This window comes from Haemaphysalis longicornis, unplaced genomic scaffold, assembly GCF_048455015.1.
Source record: "Haemaphysalis longicornis isolate Haplotype H1 unplaced genomic scaffold, Haemaphysalis longicornis Haplotype H1 scaffold_3, whole genome shotgun sequence".
NCBI classification, from domain to species: domain Eukaryota; kingdom Metazoa; phylum Arthropoda; class Arachnida; order Ixodida; family Ixodidae; genus Haemaphysalis; species Haemaphysalis longicornis.
In genome coordinates, this window is record NW_027526335.1 from 58,243,416 (window position 1) to 58,260,756 (window position 17,341).

The window sequence follows — 17,341 nt, forward strand, 5'->3', positions numbered from 1 at the left end:
CGGCCAGAAGTGCGGCGGCGTAGCGGCCGCTTCGAGACTCGTTTTCGAAGATGCATTGTCTCGCAGACGTCTCACTTTGCGGGGAGAGCCGAGGGCTTGAGGAGAGAAAAATGGCGAATAAAGGTTGGCCCGTAAAGATCGAGGCCTAATTGAATCGACGGAACGGGGCCGAAAGTACGTGCACGCGAAGACCGCGCGTGTGAGCAGAGACGGTAGCCAGGGCGTTATACTCGACCTCTTTTCGTACCCAGGTACAGCACAGACGCTTGCCAACATTGTGAGGCTCTTTGTGCGTGCTGGTTTGTTAAAAAGAGTGTTTGCAATATCTTGGTCAAAGTTTACGACGGCGAGAAAAGGCGAAGAGAACAACGGGTTGATGTGTTTTTTGAAAGAGTTGGTAAGAACATAACACACGCACGCACGCACGCACGCACGCACGCACGCGCGCGCATGATCGAGCGCTTCAGCATTTATTGCACCACTCCGTGAATTTGTCATACGCTCCCCACGAAAGCGATTGTACACCTATCACCTGTCATTGTATTATATGCTCATGCCAATTCCCACGAACCTGGAATCCGCACTTCTTTTTTCAGTTGTATACAAAACCGCAACAGCCAACCATCACCATAAAATAGCGTGACTCAACGCTCGCCTTTTCACAACGCCTCAGCTGCATCTGAGGCTACGTGTGTTTTATCGTGGAACATATTCTTTGCGGGCACGATCCCAATTTTCCTGCTTTCCTGCCTCACTATCTTCCTCTGGGTTCCCAGTACTGCCCGTGCTACTTGCTCAGGCTCCGCCAGCCGCAAATAAAGTATGTACGCGCTGGCCCCCATTTTAAACCGAACTCTGGGTCAGGCACTGTAGGATGGGGTACGAAGCCTCCGCTGGCGTTCATTCACTTATGGATGGTCCTAACACAATCCAGGGCAGCACGCGGGGTGTTTACTTGTTTGCGCACCCGTCCGGGTACGAGGACGTAAAACATGGAAACACTTTCGGGAAGAAGCTGGCGCTGTATCACTGATTAAATTTGTTCAGCCCAGCTGGGAGTTCCAGTAGCGCTGCAGGCGAAAAAAGAGGACGTGAGTACCGTTGTCTACACCACCTCCGTGTCGTAGACGTTTCAAGTATGCTAAGTTAGTTGCTATCTAATACCACAAGAACGGGCGTGTCCGGGTAATAAAATGGGGAAAAAGGCCTACCATGTTTGAGCTGGCATGTATGTATGTATGTATGTATGTATGTATGTATGTATGTATGTATGTATGTATGTATGTATGTATGTATGTATGTATGTATGTATGTATGTATGTATGTATGTATGTATGTATGTATGTATTTATGTATGTATGTATGTATGTATGTATGTATGCATGTATGTATGCATGTATGTATATATGTATTCATGCATGCATGCATGTATGTATGTATGTGAGAACGGGTAAATCGAACGTGAGACCATGCGAGTGTACGCGCGCACACATATTCGTACACACATACATATTGCCCACACGTGTTACATGAGCCCAAGAATGCGGGTTCGATTCCCGGCCCCGGCGACCACTTTTCTGGTGGAGGCGAAAAGCGAAAACGCCCGTCTGTTGGAAACTTTGGCGTGCGTCAAAGAACCCTAAGTGGCCAACAGTAATTCGGAGCCCTCCGCTAAGGCGCGCCTTATAGGGTGTGTTGCACCGGGGCGTTAAACCTCATAATCAACAGTCATACACATGTTGAAGGCAACCTTCCCATATAAATATACAGATAAATATACAGATAAAAGGGAATAGTACTGTACGGCAACACGTATATGGGCAACGGCAGCGTCGCTTTGAAAGTGCCCTTTGTATGCCACAGAAGTCGAGGTGTATCGGGTGAGTATGCAGGAAAATGCGTACGGAATTCACTCTGCGAAATGGGGTCACGAGAACGCGCACGAACAATGCAAAACAACGTGTTTCCGAAGTGCGGTGCCAGGATCACGCTCTCACACGCAGTAAAGTACGACCTTGCATCTCGCGTGCCCGAACCCTGGTCGGAGCACATGCGATCCGCACAACCGCGGTGGGGTGATCACGTGACGCGGCGTCGTAAACCCGACGGGTGGGTCGGAGACCTGCGTGCCATCATCGCCGCCCGCTTGCCACCAAAGCCAGCACCAGCCACTAGCACGAACGAAGATTCGTTCCCGATGGCGCGAGGTCACGTCGTCCACGTGGCGCCTCTCCCGCTCAGTGCGCGCTGCTTCTGCTTCTGCTAATTCAGTTGGTGGCTCGCCGCTCGTTTACGAGCGTTGGTTTGTTTGTTGAGCCGGCCGTCGGGAAGGTGAAGGTTCCCGCCGTATTGTTTTTAGGGGCGGGAGAAGCGCGCTTCGGGCCAGCTCGCGGCTTTGACCCGCGCGGCGTGTGTGTATACACGCGCTAAAATATGCAGCAGGTGGCTGCTGCACCGACTGTGCACCCGTGTGCCGTTTATGGGGAGCCAATGGAGTCATGCGGTGCCCCAAAAGCCCGGTACCAGGGTAGCCCGGGGCGTTTTCAATTTTGCACGACCTCTGTGGCTGGGAGTCAGAAAGAGTGGACACGCAGTCGGCTGCCAGCCAGGAGCCTGCACGTTATAGGAAAAAGGTTGCTCGTTTCGGGCGACTGCGCTGCTCTTTATTGGATCCCTGGAGCGCGCTGCGCTTGCCATTGTATGCTACTACCGGCAAGGAACGAAAGGAGCACACTGATACGCTGCATCATCATGTAACTGTGCGGTGCGTGTTTCAAACCAAAGTGCAGTCCCCTGGTGGCGTTAGCTTGAGTTTATTCAGCTAATCAAATAACATGAATGCAAGTGCAGACGTTCGGCCCGTGCCAGCGTGCGACATTCCCTCCCCAGAAAGGCAGAGCCCGGCACTTCCTTTCTCGCTTGGAACACTCCTATTCTTATAAGCAACTGCTGGAACGACCTCGCTGTTCGGTCTCAGTAGCCCAATGGGTGAAATCGCGGGTTTTGAAGCGAAGAGCAGGGGTTCCATCGCCAGGACTGCCGAATTTTTGTTTTTTTCGGACCCGGGATTATTTTTTACTGTAAAATATTCTCCTAGCTTAATTCAACGCATTCTTTCCGTGAATGAGGGTGTTCTGGTATCTTATAATCCCGTTGAAAAGCGGTTCATGGCATATTCAGAAAACAACAAATAAATTCAATTCAATTCATATCAACAGGTTTGTCAACGCTCTGCGTCGAAACGGAATTGCCGGGTGCGTACCTACGGGGAGGGAAATATCTCTAGTAGCATGTTTTAACCCGAAACAAAAGAAGAAACCAAAATAAGGTAAAAAACTCGCCGCCGTTGTCACCCGTGTCGAGCATATGGTGATCTGTGCAGTCGCATCTCTCTTTTGACGTTGGTGTTGCCAAATGGGAATGAAACTTTACTGAGTGAAGCGTGCATCCTTTAAAACACACCTGCAGTAACTCGGATCATTCAATAGTAGTAAAAATTTTGTTACCCTTCCCAATTACTGATTTTCATGCACATGTTTAAAAAATAGTCTAAGGAGGTCTTTCAACGATTGATTGATTGATTGATTGATTGATTGATTGATTGATTGATTGATTGATTGATTGATTGATTGATTGATTGATTGATTGATTGATTGATTGATTGATTGATTGATTGATTGATTGAAAGTAACCCCTGCGGCTGGGGTTACCGGTTGACCTCCCATGGTGAGCCATGCCAGGCGAAATGTTTTCCCTTCGGTGACATCAGGGCGGGCCAAAAAAAATTGTGTTCAGCTCCAATTACGACCCGATTAAAAGGTTGTATAATGCTAATGCGTCGACTTTGCACATTGGCTGCTACGTCTAAATCGGAGCAAGCAATCCATGCTACTATTATATATACATGCCTGGACACAAATGTCGGACAATAATACGCTGATTCTTCAGCACCTTGAGGCAGAAAACTACAAAAACTACAAGAAGACAGTCTTAGCAAAATCATCCTCTCATTTTTCATCCTCTCACGATGAACACCTTTGGCATTCGATTTGTTTCTTGCTCAGTTCAGCCCTGCGTCAAACAAAAAACTTACTTCGACAATGAAAATCCCGGAAACGCGAACCCGGAGAACAGTATACCGCTTCATTTTGTTTTCTGTTGCACCCTGTATACGGCCCCTCAGGCTAGCCTGACCACACGATACACAGCTGTGGCGAACTTTACGCAGGGCCGAATCCCGGCACATATTTTCGGCAAGTGCAGAGCGCTAAAACCGCTTAATAAAGTTGTCTGTCTGTCTGTCTGTCTGTCTGTCTGTCTGCCTGCCTGCCTGTCTGTCTGTCTGTCTGTCTGTCTGTCTGTCTGTCTGTCTGTCTGTCTCGTCGCTCGTTGACTCCTTGTTTAAGAGATACTAATCTAGTTAGTAAAGGGGGTGTGCATGGAGCGCGAGAAAGATCGATAGCATCAGGATAATAAATTGTGCGCCATCTCACAAGTCCTGATTCAGGGTCTCCTAGGCAGGACGGGCATCCATAGTAGCGATGTCATAAATTTGGTGAGATAATAAAAAAAAAAGTTTCTGATTGCTACCCCATGGCCATCGCCTATACAGAAGAGTTACTTTCGGTTCAGTTGGTTGAAGGGAGCAGTTGACTGTGAGCGTGGCAGGGCTAATTCTCTCCAATGGGTCCTGGAGCACTTCTTTCAAGTTTCTTGCACCTGTCCCGGTTTTATCGCGTAGTAAATAAATGCTTTCAGCTCTTCGATTAGGTGGCCAGGAATTACCTGAGCCGGGCATCACTGTTTTGCTCACATATATCAACTTAGAAACTCGCTGAAAAGATTCTTTTTCTGTGGACATTGTTTGCGTGCTTGACTGACGTCACACTAGCGGCATCGCAGATATTGGCCAGCTCATTTTCAGTTGCAGCAGTGAACGCATTCGATAACCACTTTAAAGCAAATCGCAACAACAACAACAAAATAAGCAACGACTAAAAGAGGTACCTGGTGCGGCGAGCAAACCACTAAGTGCCGCCCTGTGCTGGCGATAACTATAGCTTTCGAAGTTCTTCACGGCCCGGCAGACAGTCGAGTGAAAGCATTTATCGGCAACGCTGTAGGGTGTCAATAAAATAAACTTCATCAGGCTTGTGTAATATCTTAAACCTATTCGGTAAACCATAACAAAAAAACTGAGGTTGATTCCTGTGTCATAGGAATCGGTAAAACACGAAAGTGAAATGTGCACCGAAATCTGCAGCCGAGCATGATTTGCGGGTCGGCGACTGTCTTGTGGGCATGCTTGGCGAGCGATGTCCTGCTGGCGGGTCACTTCGGCGTCATTTCCATGTCGTATATGACATCAGTGAAATCTGGCAGCACCCCGGCATAAAACACTTTCGTGTTAAAATATAAAACCCGAAAACGAACAACCCTAAGTATAACGTACTCTTTAGTACTAAAGGTTGCTTCCCCGCAATAATACCCTGTGTGCAGGGGTGCACCCTCTACATGCCGCTTGCTTCGTTGTACTGGCTTCATTTCTGTGATGGATATGACGTCACTGAAATCTTCGTGTCTCCCGGAATAAAACATTTTCTTGTTAAAAAGGCGCTCAGGGTATCGGCACCTACTATTCTCACAAAATCGGAAAACAATGCGATAAATCGCCTGCTGAGAACAGAAAACGAACAGTCCTTGCCTCCCAGAAGTGGAAGCACCGCTTGAAGCGAGGAAATTCCGCAGCCTCAAATAATTGCGCCCGTTCGGCCACGTCCCAGCAGCGAAACGATGGACGTGCCCAGATAGCGGCTCTGCCTCTCCTTCGCCTCCTCGCTCGCCGAGTGTTTGTTCGGCGCCGCGGCCCGAGCCCCGTGTTCTTCCTGGGCGGCGTAAAGGGTCCGCTGCCGGCGCGCTCCATAAATCGGCGAGGTGGCGGCCCCGCGCGAGGAAGCGTTATACTGCGTCGCTCCGTTTCATAAAGAAGCCGGCCGCTAATGGAAGTCGCCGATTTACACGCCTTGCTTTATGGCCGCGCGCTCTGCAGTGTGCCTTCTGGCGCGACGACCCTTTCCCTCCGACCATTCCGACCTTAGACTGGGCCCCGGTTGCGTTTCTGTTGTCTTCGTTAGGGTTCGCGCCGCGGGCGAGTGGAGGCCCCGGGGTTACCGGATATTAATCTACTTTTATTCGACTCTCTCGCGACCGGGTGAGAGCGGGGGCCGTATACGACCCCGGTGCAGCAGCAGCAGCAGTGAGTTTACCCGGACGCCGCCGAGGAGTTTTGCCGCGCAGTTCGGCATTGGCCCTCGGGGTCGCCCGTAACCCGTGCGGCTGTTTTCTCTCCGGCTGTGGCTGATGTCCACTGCCGCTGTTCCTCCTTTCGCCTCGCTGCTGTTTCGCAAAAGTGACCGAGGCGAGAGGGGGAAAAAAGTGTCTGGTCGCAATGGCTGTGGGGCACTTTGCGTGCCTTGGGTGTTGGGAACGACGTTCGGGTGGTGCACTCGTAGTGGCGCAAGCGGCACCTGCTGGGGCATTTTCTTTCCGCTCCGCAGGCTTTGTCGATGTCCCTTGGCGGCCTCTTTGTTTATAGTCATTTTGGTTTTGTTTGCTTCTTTCCCAGCTTTCGCCGCTAGAGTTACTGACAAAATAAAATCCCATACCGGTGCGCATGGAGAAGGATACATGTCAAGAACATCGAAATATCTCTACCGCAAGCAGAACAAACGTACAATTGCAGAAATAACGCGCACTTTTTTGCAGTAAATTCGTTAGTGGTGCATTCGTGGGAATGTTTCCCGACCACGCCCGCCGTTGCCGCCGCCGCCGCCACCACCACCACCACCGCCACCGCCACTACCATTGTCGCCGTCGTCGTTATCATCGTCAATATCTGTTCTTCTTCTCTGTTCTCCTCCTCCTCCTCCTCCTCCACCGCGCCTACTTCAGGACAAAGGCCTCTCTCACAGTATTTCCACTGCTCTTATCCTACGCTGCCTGACTCCATTTTCTGCTCCTAAGCATTCTTATCCAACCCTCTTAACGAGTTATTCTCGCGCTAGCCACTCTTACCTAGGTGGTGCCCGAGTTATTAGTCCTTAGCATTGCACGTCAAACAAAAGTCCTTTTCTCTCACCCTCTTAAGGATGTCTTTTATCTGAGTTTGCTCCCCAATCTAGGATGCTCGCTTCCTATCTCTAAGCGTTACTCCTACTCTCCGTTGCCCGTTGGTGGTGGCGGGTGCCAAAAAAAAAATGGCGCATGCCCGCTTAGGGGATTTGGCTAGAAGAGTTCTTTTTTCGTGGTAATCAATCAGATAATGCAAAATAGTGGAGCAGAAGAAATAATTTAGTCTGAGTTTGAGAGGGAGATAGATAGATAGATAGATAGATAGATAGATAGATAGATAGATAGATAGATAGATAGATAGATAGATAGATAGAGAGAGAGAGAGAGAGAGAGAGAGAGAGAGAGAGAGAGAGAGAGAGAGAGAGAGAGAGAGAGAGAGAGAGAGAGAGAGAGAGAGAGAGAGAGAGAGAGAGAGAGAGAGAGACAGAAAGAGGAGTACGAAAACTAGGTAAGAGTCAGCCTGATCGGAGTAGATTTAGCACGTCAGACGAGCCGTCTCCGAAATGAAGAAGTGGATGGCGTTGCACACGTCCCTATGGCATTTGCCCAGCTGGCACAGTCAATGGCAGTCCAAGACGTCGCAGGTGGGTCTCCAGCAGCCTTCTCCGCTGATTACAAAATCGGCGGCAAAAAAGGAAGAAATTCTCTTCTGATTTAATCTCGAGGCAAAAGTGGCACAATGGGGAGGTTGCAAGATCTGCGCGATAAGGAGGTCAGCGATACTTCGCACAAGCGAGTTTGGCAGGAACTTCTTTTCCAGCGGAACCTGAGATCCTCGAGTTCAGGAGAAGTGTACAGCCTGTGATCAGAGGCGTTTTGGTCCAACAGGTAGTTGCGATAACGTGGCAACAACGCGCAAGCAAACGGAGGAAGCACCTCTACAATCGGTAAAGCTAAAGCCGTTTTAGCTAACATATAACCGGTTTCATTGAGGGTTAAACCACAGTGTCCGGGAAGCCAAACAAGCCGAATCTCCCGCACGTTAACGGGGACGCAGGAGTAAAAAGTTTTAAGAATAGGGTTGAAAGGCTCTGAGGAGAGAGCCGTGCACACGGACAGGGAGTGGATGAGTAAAATCATGGAAGCATGCGGCGAATCAAGTTTCAGGATTGCAATAAGAAGGGCAAGAAATTCTGCATAAAAATGGGGATTAAATCTCTTAATCGCATTTAAAAAGATCCATTCAATGTCGGAGATAAAGTACCCACCCCAACCTTCTCATCTTTTTGCGAAGCATAAGTTGCAATAACCACGTAAGATGGGTATTCGGACTGGTGAGCCAGGAGAATGTTATTAATTATGTTAGCCGGAGAAACTTAGCATGTTTCGGGAAAATATTATGGAACGAAATCCTTACTACTGTGGATGGTAACTGCAAGGCGGGAACTGAAAGGAAGGGGGTGTTTAATTGAGTAAGCAAAGAAGTGGCAAATATGACCAGTGGACGCCGGAGATGAGACCAATAAAAACCAAAGAACGACATTGCAAGCTGAAGAAAAACAGCCTGTGGGCTGCCAGTGGGGAGTCAAAGAACTTTGAGAATTCATTGACTGTTAAGTATTTGAACCTGGAGTTCAGCGTTGGGACTCCGGCTTCTAAATACAACACCCGAATCGGGATGTAACAGGGCAGGCCTAAGCAGCAGCTCAATGCTTGTCGTTCAATCTTCACCAAAGGCGAGAACTTATAGGTCGCAGAGCCAGAGAACAAAACGCAAGCAAATTCTAAGGTTGGACGAACATACATGCTGTAAATCAACAGGAGCGTATCTGCTCTCAGACCTGCTCGCTTGTGGCTAAGACCCTTCAAAGAGTGACAGCGCGAGAGCCTTTCGCGTCGATGTGCTCAATGTGTAGGCGCCAATTCAATTTTCTGTCATATATGTCTCGAATGTATTTTAGTGAATCAACCGGCCGAATGGATTGTTGACGATAGGATAGCGAAATCAATATTGGGTCTGTAAGGGGAACACAAGAATGGCACACTTATTAATATTTTACGAAAATTTCAAAGTGTACAGCCACAATCCCAGGGCGTTCAAATATGACGGAAGAGAATGAAACAGGGAATAAATATCCTGCGAAGAACACTGGGGAGATGACAGACCCCTGGGGGACTCGACGTGTCTGCTTATAACGAGAAGAGGCGTAGCCATGTTGATTCGGAGAAGCAAAATGCGCTCAATCACTGTAACTAGGGTGAATCTCAGCACTATCGGCATAATGTTATCAATGCTTATCAATGGTATAACCAAGCTCCGGCTTCTTGAGGACAGGCAAAATCTTGGCCAAACGCCATTCAGGTAGTATCCACGTATTTTTAAGTGAAATATTCACTTCATTTAGCAGATCTGCCGGGGCTTCATTGTACAACAATTTGATCAGAGCGGCGGTAATACCATCCGGGCATGGCGTAGACGCTGGGAGGCAAGAAATCCCTCTATCCAGTTCGCCTATAGTGAACTCTTCAATATCATCTGGGCCTACGATTCTACGGCTTGTCGGAGGAATCCTCGTTGCAAATCGCAGCTGTCGGTCACCAGTAATATTCTCTAGGAAGTCTACGGTTTCTTCCGGCGTGCGAACCAGTGAGGATGCGTTCGGAGAGGGGGAACAGGGTTTCCTAGATCTCATAAACTTGAATAATGATATGGGCCGACTTAAGTTTCTTCCCCTCCCTTTGACCACAAACTTCTTGTAATGACCAGAGTAGACATTAGTGGCACGCCTTTCGTTTTAGCGAGCGAGGTAGCCTGCAGTTCATTTCTTTGGAGAAATGAGCACTAGACAGAAAAAAAAAAAAATCAGTAAACCGTCTTTCTCAATCCTCTACAAACTAAAGGGAAGACCTGGTTGCATGACATTTTCCTTCCTGGGGGGATGTGGAGTGAAATTAGTGAGCGCGGGATGACAGGCACTGCCTCTTAAGATGTTCCCATAGACATTCTGCGATCAAGTAGGGATGAGTTTCGCAATTGATTACTGGTCAGTGTGCACCATTTCTAAAAAAAAATATTGTGTCCCTGCGTTAGAGAGGTCAGAACTATATGCTTCATCTTTTTCAGTCTGTCCACCCGGGTTTGTTTTGAAAAAAAGCTGGGTGCATTTTCAAATCAGACTTTACAGTTGTGCTCGAAAATTGGCACACGCAAGCTTTGTTGCCCCGTGGTGTTGCGTAATGCGTACTTTTAAAAATGATATGCTCGGGCAGAGCATTGCGCGCATGCTCTTGCGAAGGTAAATCCGAAAAGTTAGACAATTTTTTTCCAATAACATCACCGTAGAAACAAGGAAATTGCTGTTATGATCAAGTTAACAAAAATTAAATCGACGCCGAAACGTGGATTTCGTACTGTTGGCTGGTTGAGAAAGTCCGATTTCACGAGCATCCCGTAAGCCAGTCGCAAGAAATCAAGTTCATCGTTTCTTCTCTCTGTTTTTTTATTTATTATATACTACGTTTCTTCACGTCCGGCCAATTCCCAACACAAATTTTCCTATGAATTGGGCGTACGACATAATAGGCATGAAGCTCAATTTGTTTGCCGATACATGCAAATACTGATTGAATGTTGTCTAGCTTTAAGAAAGCCATACAAATAGGGTCCATGGCTGCGTATGGTTAAGTTACTTTTCTGCCAATCATTTTTTCCATGCCCGGAAAAATTCACTTGAATGTTACGAGCGCGTGGCGGTTGTTGACCTTATTAACTGCGAAAACTCGGTTTACCGTAAACAACATCATCGGCTGGACGCTTGCTCGGCACTTTTAAACCTCGGCGTCAGAGTACGCGCATCCTATGCACTGTTAGTTTACCAACGAAAGCGTCCGTCAACTTTGTTATCACGCTCCTCCAGCACTCGAATGCCTGGACTTATTTGTTATTCTGCTAAACTCAGCTCTCCTTAGCGTGTAGCGCAATTATGTTTTCGCGGAGTACGCAAGCGATTTCTGCGGTCAAGTGGTTCCTCTTCTATGCGACGCCAGGTACACACTGCCGCTTACCAGCACACACTCACGCACAAAAGAGGGCAGAAACAAACCAGTCACCAACTTAAAAATTTCAGCAAAAGAAGAAACGTCGCAAAGGGCAGCGCCAAATATGGAGCACTGTCTCTCCCGTTCTTGCGTATACTCCCCTCGGCGCACTCTTGTAAGGAACCCTTGCACGGCAAGACACGCTGATGATCTGATGATGCCTAATCGATTTAAAAGTCATCCAGATTACGTTCGCTCAGTACGGGATAATAATTCCATTGCAGACCTGATCATACACGGTGTGTGCGTTTTTTTTTTTTCAAATTTATTTATGCGATAGCTTTGCTGCACACATCGTTCCGGCAAGAGGAGCGAGAATCAGGTCTCGCATAGCGAGCAGTAACGGGACTCCAAAAAACGTCGAGTTAGCGAGAATCAGCGATGCCGAAACCGTACTCGCACTCCAGTGATTAATAGGGATTACGGGAGGGGGAATTCACCAGGGGGATAATAAGCCTGGGGTTCCAAGCTTAAGTAAACCATCGTGATCCTTAGCAATCTTGGTTAGTTTTATCAGAGCACTTGCATAAATGCTTACACGTCATTCAGAAATCAAGAGACCCCCACCCCGAACTAAGTTTCGAGGCATGGCAAACCCCGGGCTTAAGGGGAACGATACTTATATCCCGCAAAAATGAACTCGCTTTCTCATGGGCTGTTGGGATTGACATTGGCTCTTGGCTGTTGCTTATGCAGTTGTAATAAAAAAATAAAAAAAAAACGTGCTGTGATATTCTTGACTATTTATTCTATTCGATTTTTACATTGATTTTATTATTTAAATCAGATCAGATAATGGGTGACATTTAAATGACCCTATAGTACTCAATAGAGACCTTTATCAGGAGCGCACGGATCCACGTGATTCCGAACATCATAACGGCTACGTTATTACAAACACTAGAAAACGTGAAATGCGCATTCGTGCGTAAAAGTTTCGCGTGTTCAAACATCTGCCCTCACAATCTGTGTGCATCAGTGAACCCCAGGGGCATAAACTATTTATTAGCCGTGCTCTGCGGCACACCAAATCGGCTTGGAGTTTCTTCGGTGATCGGTTAAAGCTGAAGTCCGATTTTTGTTTTAAATCTTGCATGTGCACCTTTCGTGTGTCCAGTCGAGACGCCTTTTTCTATAGACATGCCATCTTGCAGCTGTAGTTTCAGTGAATGTCTGTACGCCTAATCGAAGCTTCGCACGAATGCCTCATGCGCCATTAACTAGTTACATGATTTTCAATTACAGTTACCTTTTTTTTATGTTGAGGAGAGTACACCACTCTTAGAAACCTTCTTTTTCTTTTGTTTTACCTAAGCGTGATGCCTAATTACCCACACAGCAGCCGTAATTGTCGCGTATACGCTGTTCCTGCTAGTGTCCAACTGTTTGTGCGGATGACACCGGACGGGTTCGACTAGATCGTGCAGGCGGTTACTAAAACAACGTATTTATTTCGCTACTGCGGGGAAACAAAAGCGTACAAAGAATGCGTACGAAATGTAGGGGGGGGGGGGACTGTTTTCCCTCCTTAAGGTTAATTACCGCGCTAAATCAAAACATTAAAAGAAAAAAAAAAACGGAAGTCATACTCCGAGTACGGCAAATGTTCCCATACAACCAGCCCGGGTCACATCGAAAGATCAGCGCACGTCCGCAGCTGGCTAAGCTATAATCTCCCAAAAAAACAGCTCTCCTGTCGATCCCGGAGGCCGTTCCATTCTTCGGCCTCTTCGATCCCCTCCAAAACGCCGGTGGGCGTTCGTGCCTTATGGAGAACCGTGCAGCCAGGTACACGCAAGCCAACACAAACACTCTCGCAAACCCACAGCGTGTCTTGCCATTTTTCGTAAATCAAGTTAGCCCGCCTTTCAAAGCCTTCTTCCGCGCTTTCGAAGAAACACACTCCACGTGACCCAAGCTTCTCGGAGTCGGCAGGCCTTTGCAGCGCGAGCGTTTGCGAACATGATCGGCTCGACGCAGAGCCGTGCGTTGTATGTAGCACGGACGCGCACGTGTGCGGACCCGCGCACCGTATACATCGGGCTCGAGCGGCGCGGTATACGCTGCTAATTGTGACAGATTGAGAACGGTTCTGCACCCCCTCCCCTTCTTTACCGGCCGCTGTCGTTGCTAGGGGCGGGGGAGGATGGCGCTGTACGGAATCCCTACTTACGCCCGCTCCCCAAGGCGCTGTTTTGACCCCGGTTGGGGGCGTGGGAGTAGGTGCGGATGCACGGCGCTCACCGCGGGAATCCGGCCACCAGAAACGGGACGAAAGATGGTGCGCTGCTGTTATCGCCCCGAAGATTTGATGGCCGGCAGTGTTTTCCTGGCTAACTTACTTTCGTTTTCGCGCGTTCATTGAGGTTTTCTTTTTTTTTTTTTTTACTTTTGAAGCAGCCGCTTCTTGCATTCTTCTCGCGTTGGAAGTGCATTAGCTATTCTGCACCTAGAATTTATGCCCTAGCTTTCTCTTTGCGTTCGGGTGCCCTGTCTACAAATGCTTTGTTATTGCCACGTTTCGGCAAAATATTTTCTTTCCGCTAACACAGATTAACTTCAGTTCTTGATATGTGCAAAACAAAAAGGGAGGGGGTCTCAGGTATCGGTACACCGAAGCCTGCTCATTTTTGTAGTTGTATTTTTATTCTGGCAGCATTTAAAATACACTTATCCGCGGACTGGTGGCTGGGCCTGGGTCTGCGTCACGTTATGTGTCCTCGTGCCCCAAAAAATTAATAAAAAACCTCTTGCAAGATCTGCTCCTCCTTCGGTTGGAGCGAGATGGACTGCCGACGGGCGTCATTGTTTCTTTACCGAAATCCATAGTTATCCCTTCAGCCTGGAATGATGTAAATGTGAGCCGCTTATTTCTCCCCAAAGGGGTACATTGAGAAAATAGCTTCAAAGGTCATCGTCGTCTCAACCCGACGGGTATCCCTCTCGAAATACACAGAGTACTCGTATACATTTAAAGCACGTTCCTGCGGGCTGCAGGAAAGAATGTAGCCTCGGATGTATTCGAAATCAACTGCTTATTATCATAAGGCAATTGTTTTTTGTACCCGGTCCACATACACGACCGACATTTGGCACGTCCCGGAAACGCATCTTTCAAGACGTCACTTACCGTGGTATCACAGTAGCTACCCCGCAAGGCACCCATACTAGAAGCATGGCAGGAGAGGCGTGCTCTTGCCCTGAGAATAATCCGAATCAAATCAGAGGCAACGAAGGCTAATTCCTGCCTGTTGACCGGGAGCAAGCCCCCTCCGGATAACCCCGCATACGCGCTCTTCCGCCGCGGAACTTCATTTACTGTGTTGCTGCTTCTCTATCTCCGGTTTTCCTTGTTCTTTGTTGTTTTTGTTTTTTTTAATCTCCCACCCTGCCCCCGCCCTGTCTGTTTTCCTCGCACGTTGTTTCATCGCTCTCAATCAAGCGCGCTAGAGTGCATTGTTTTTTTCGCCTCTCCCCCGCTCCCTCCCCCCCCCCCTCAATCCGCCTTCCCAGCCATTCATTTCTTTACCCACGTTTTGTTGTGTGGTTTTTGCCTTCCTTTATATATGCGTATGCGAAATGGAGGACGTTTCTAAATAGCGGTTCTACGTATTTGTTTACCGCCATTTCAGAGCCAGGGACTGTGTGTATATATATACTGAGTTCTTTATCATGTATTAAGATTACATTTATTCCGCTCAGACAATGCCATACAAACAAGAAAAAGAAAATAGCTTTGAAGAAGAGCACGCTGCTGTTTCTGAAGGCTGGTGTGGGTCGGGGTTGGGACGTCGTGGCACGTGTTGTTTATTGTCGGCCCTATTAAGTCTTGCGAAGCTCAGGTTTGAAATTCAAGTTCGGTTTAACGGCCGAATGTTTGTTTGATCGGTTTTTTTTTTGTATTTGCGGTGTCATCTTTCGGAACACAAGGGGTAATCGACTGTGCAATAGCGAGGAGGAAACGCAGGTACGTTAAAAGTGCTCACACTTGGTCTGTAGGAGAGGAATGAAGGTAGGAGGCTGGATTGGAAAAGGCGGGAAGATTTAATCAGTTTACCGGGCAAGGGCTGCATGTGAAAAGTGACGAGAAGAAAAAATAAAGAAACACCAGCTTTGGATGCACAAGGCTGGTAATACATAATCTTTCACTACAGTTCTTTTCTTTTCGACTTCATGGTTGTTTTCTTTACTCTGTGCATCCGAAACGTTTGAGGCGAATTTTTTGTCGTTGGGGGGTTCAACAAATTGTTGAAGAGGCTAAGATGACCTCCTGATGGAGCGATGGACGACAGTTTTAGTGGAGCCACGGCATCAATACACTGTATATGAAATTGATATAATGCACTGATTTTCACTGAACAGTCTTGCCTTAGTTCCGATCCCTCTGCCGTGGCTCTGGGAAATGCACTGACCCCAAGGCTTTAAGCTGTTAAGCTTTAAGTTTAAGCTTTAAGCTGTTAAGCAACTTAAGCTGTTGCCCATAAGGATACCCGCAGTGGAGTCTCCGGCCAATTTACAGCACTTGGAAAATCGGCTTCAGGAAATCGCATCACGAAAAGTTTCGTACTGAAGTTGTTTATTAATGCAGCGTTAGATATGCGTTCTACTCTGAACCATGCAAATGACTGCATTTGGGCCACAGTGGGGATCGAATCCCTGTCTTGGGATTTGGCAGCACAACGCCTCAGCCACTGAGCCACCGCGGCGAATAATTGTCGCATACTTACTCAAGATAACCGTTGGTCATTAAGGGTAACAGAATGGATCCCTAGAGAAGGCAAGCGTGGCAGGGGGTGGCAGAAAGTTATATGGGCAGATTAGATCAATAAGTTTGCGGGGATAAATTGGCCGCAGTTAGCACAGGACCGGTATAATTGTAGGTTAATGGGAGGCCTTTGCCCTGCAGTGGGAGTAGATAGGCTGCTGGTGGTGGTGGTGGTGGTGGTGGCGACCCACTGAAGGGAAATTGGCCTGTGACAATAACAGCTGCCCTCGGAAACTCACAGCCGATTTACTCATTCCGATTGGCCGCGGGAGCAACACACCCATCTACACCTACGATGCCCACGTACCCGCCCGACGTAATTGACCTGTAAGGCTATCCGCTAAGAGACCTTTAAGGAGTGAGTGTACATCTGTATTGTTTCCGACAGAAACGCAAATAATGTAAAAGAAGGTGCTTTTTCGCTTCCCCTCCTTACTTTCTCTCTCTCATGAAGATTTAAGCCTGTTAATTTTGGTAATTTTCTGATCTCCCCACTACGTCACGACCTCGCCAGGCACAAAAGAAAGTGCCCCGATTTTGTACGCGATTAGAAACATCAATATTAATGCCAGTCCAGCGGCTTCGGCTGCTGCGGCCGCTGGGAGAGCAGCTGGATGACGGGGCAGGATCAGCGTCACCCGAAGCCGCGCCACAGCGCACGACACCCGTTGTCAGGCGGCAGCAAATTGCGCGCACGATTCGCGACAAATCAACAAACCAACCGCACCAAAAATGCTTCCCCATCCCCTTCCCTCTCCGCGGCCACTCAGCAGCAAGCCGCAGAGGACACGTGGACGACGCGGGGCATTTCTCAAACGCGGCAGGCGCAGCCTCCGGGACTCTCCGGCGTAGCCGCCCGAAAAAAGAAACGTAATTACCACGTAATTAAACCCGATGACATTTCTTAATGCCCCTCTAGCGCTTATAATTAAAAGCAAGAGAGAAAAAGCGGCGCGGGCGTCTGAAATAACGTCGCATCCCGACGGAGCGCGTTCGAAACAAACAAGTGAGCTTGGAAATGGAGGGGAAAAAATGCTTCCCTAACTGTACGGGATAGAAGAGAGGAAAGCGGGCGAAATCAAGAGAAAGAGGAGGCGCGAGAGCCAGGGATTGAAATGAGCGAACGAAGGAAATGAAATAAGGGGGAAGGAAGTGGGAGGTCGCGGGCGTCGCGTCGCAGATGGAGGGAATATATTTGCGCGCCGAACTGGAAGCAGCGAAAGCGACCAGAAGCAGCGGATAAACACGGCGGCGAACGGCGCCGGAAGCAAATAGATAAAAGCGAGAGAGAAAAGGAAAAAATACGAGTGCGCTCCCGGCGTCGTCGGCGGCGGCAGCGGGGACGGGTTTAAACAGATGCGCTCTCGACGATGTTAGGAACGCAAGCAAATCTCTCTCTCGCTCTCT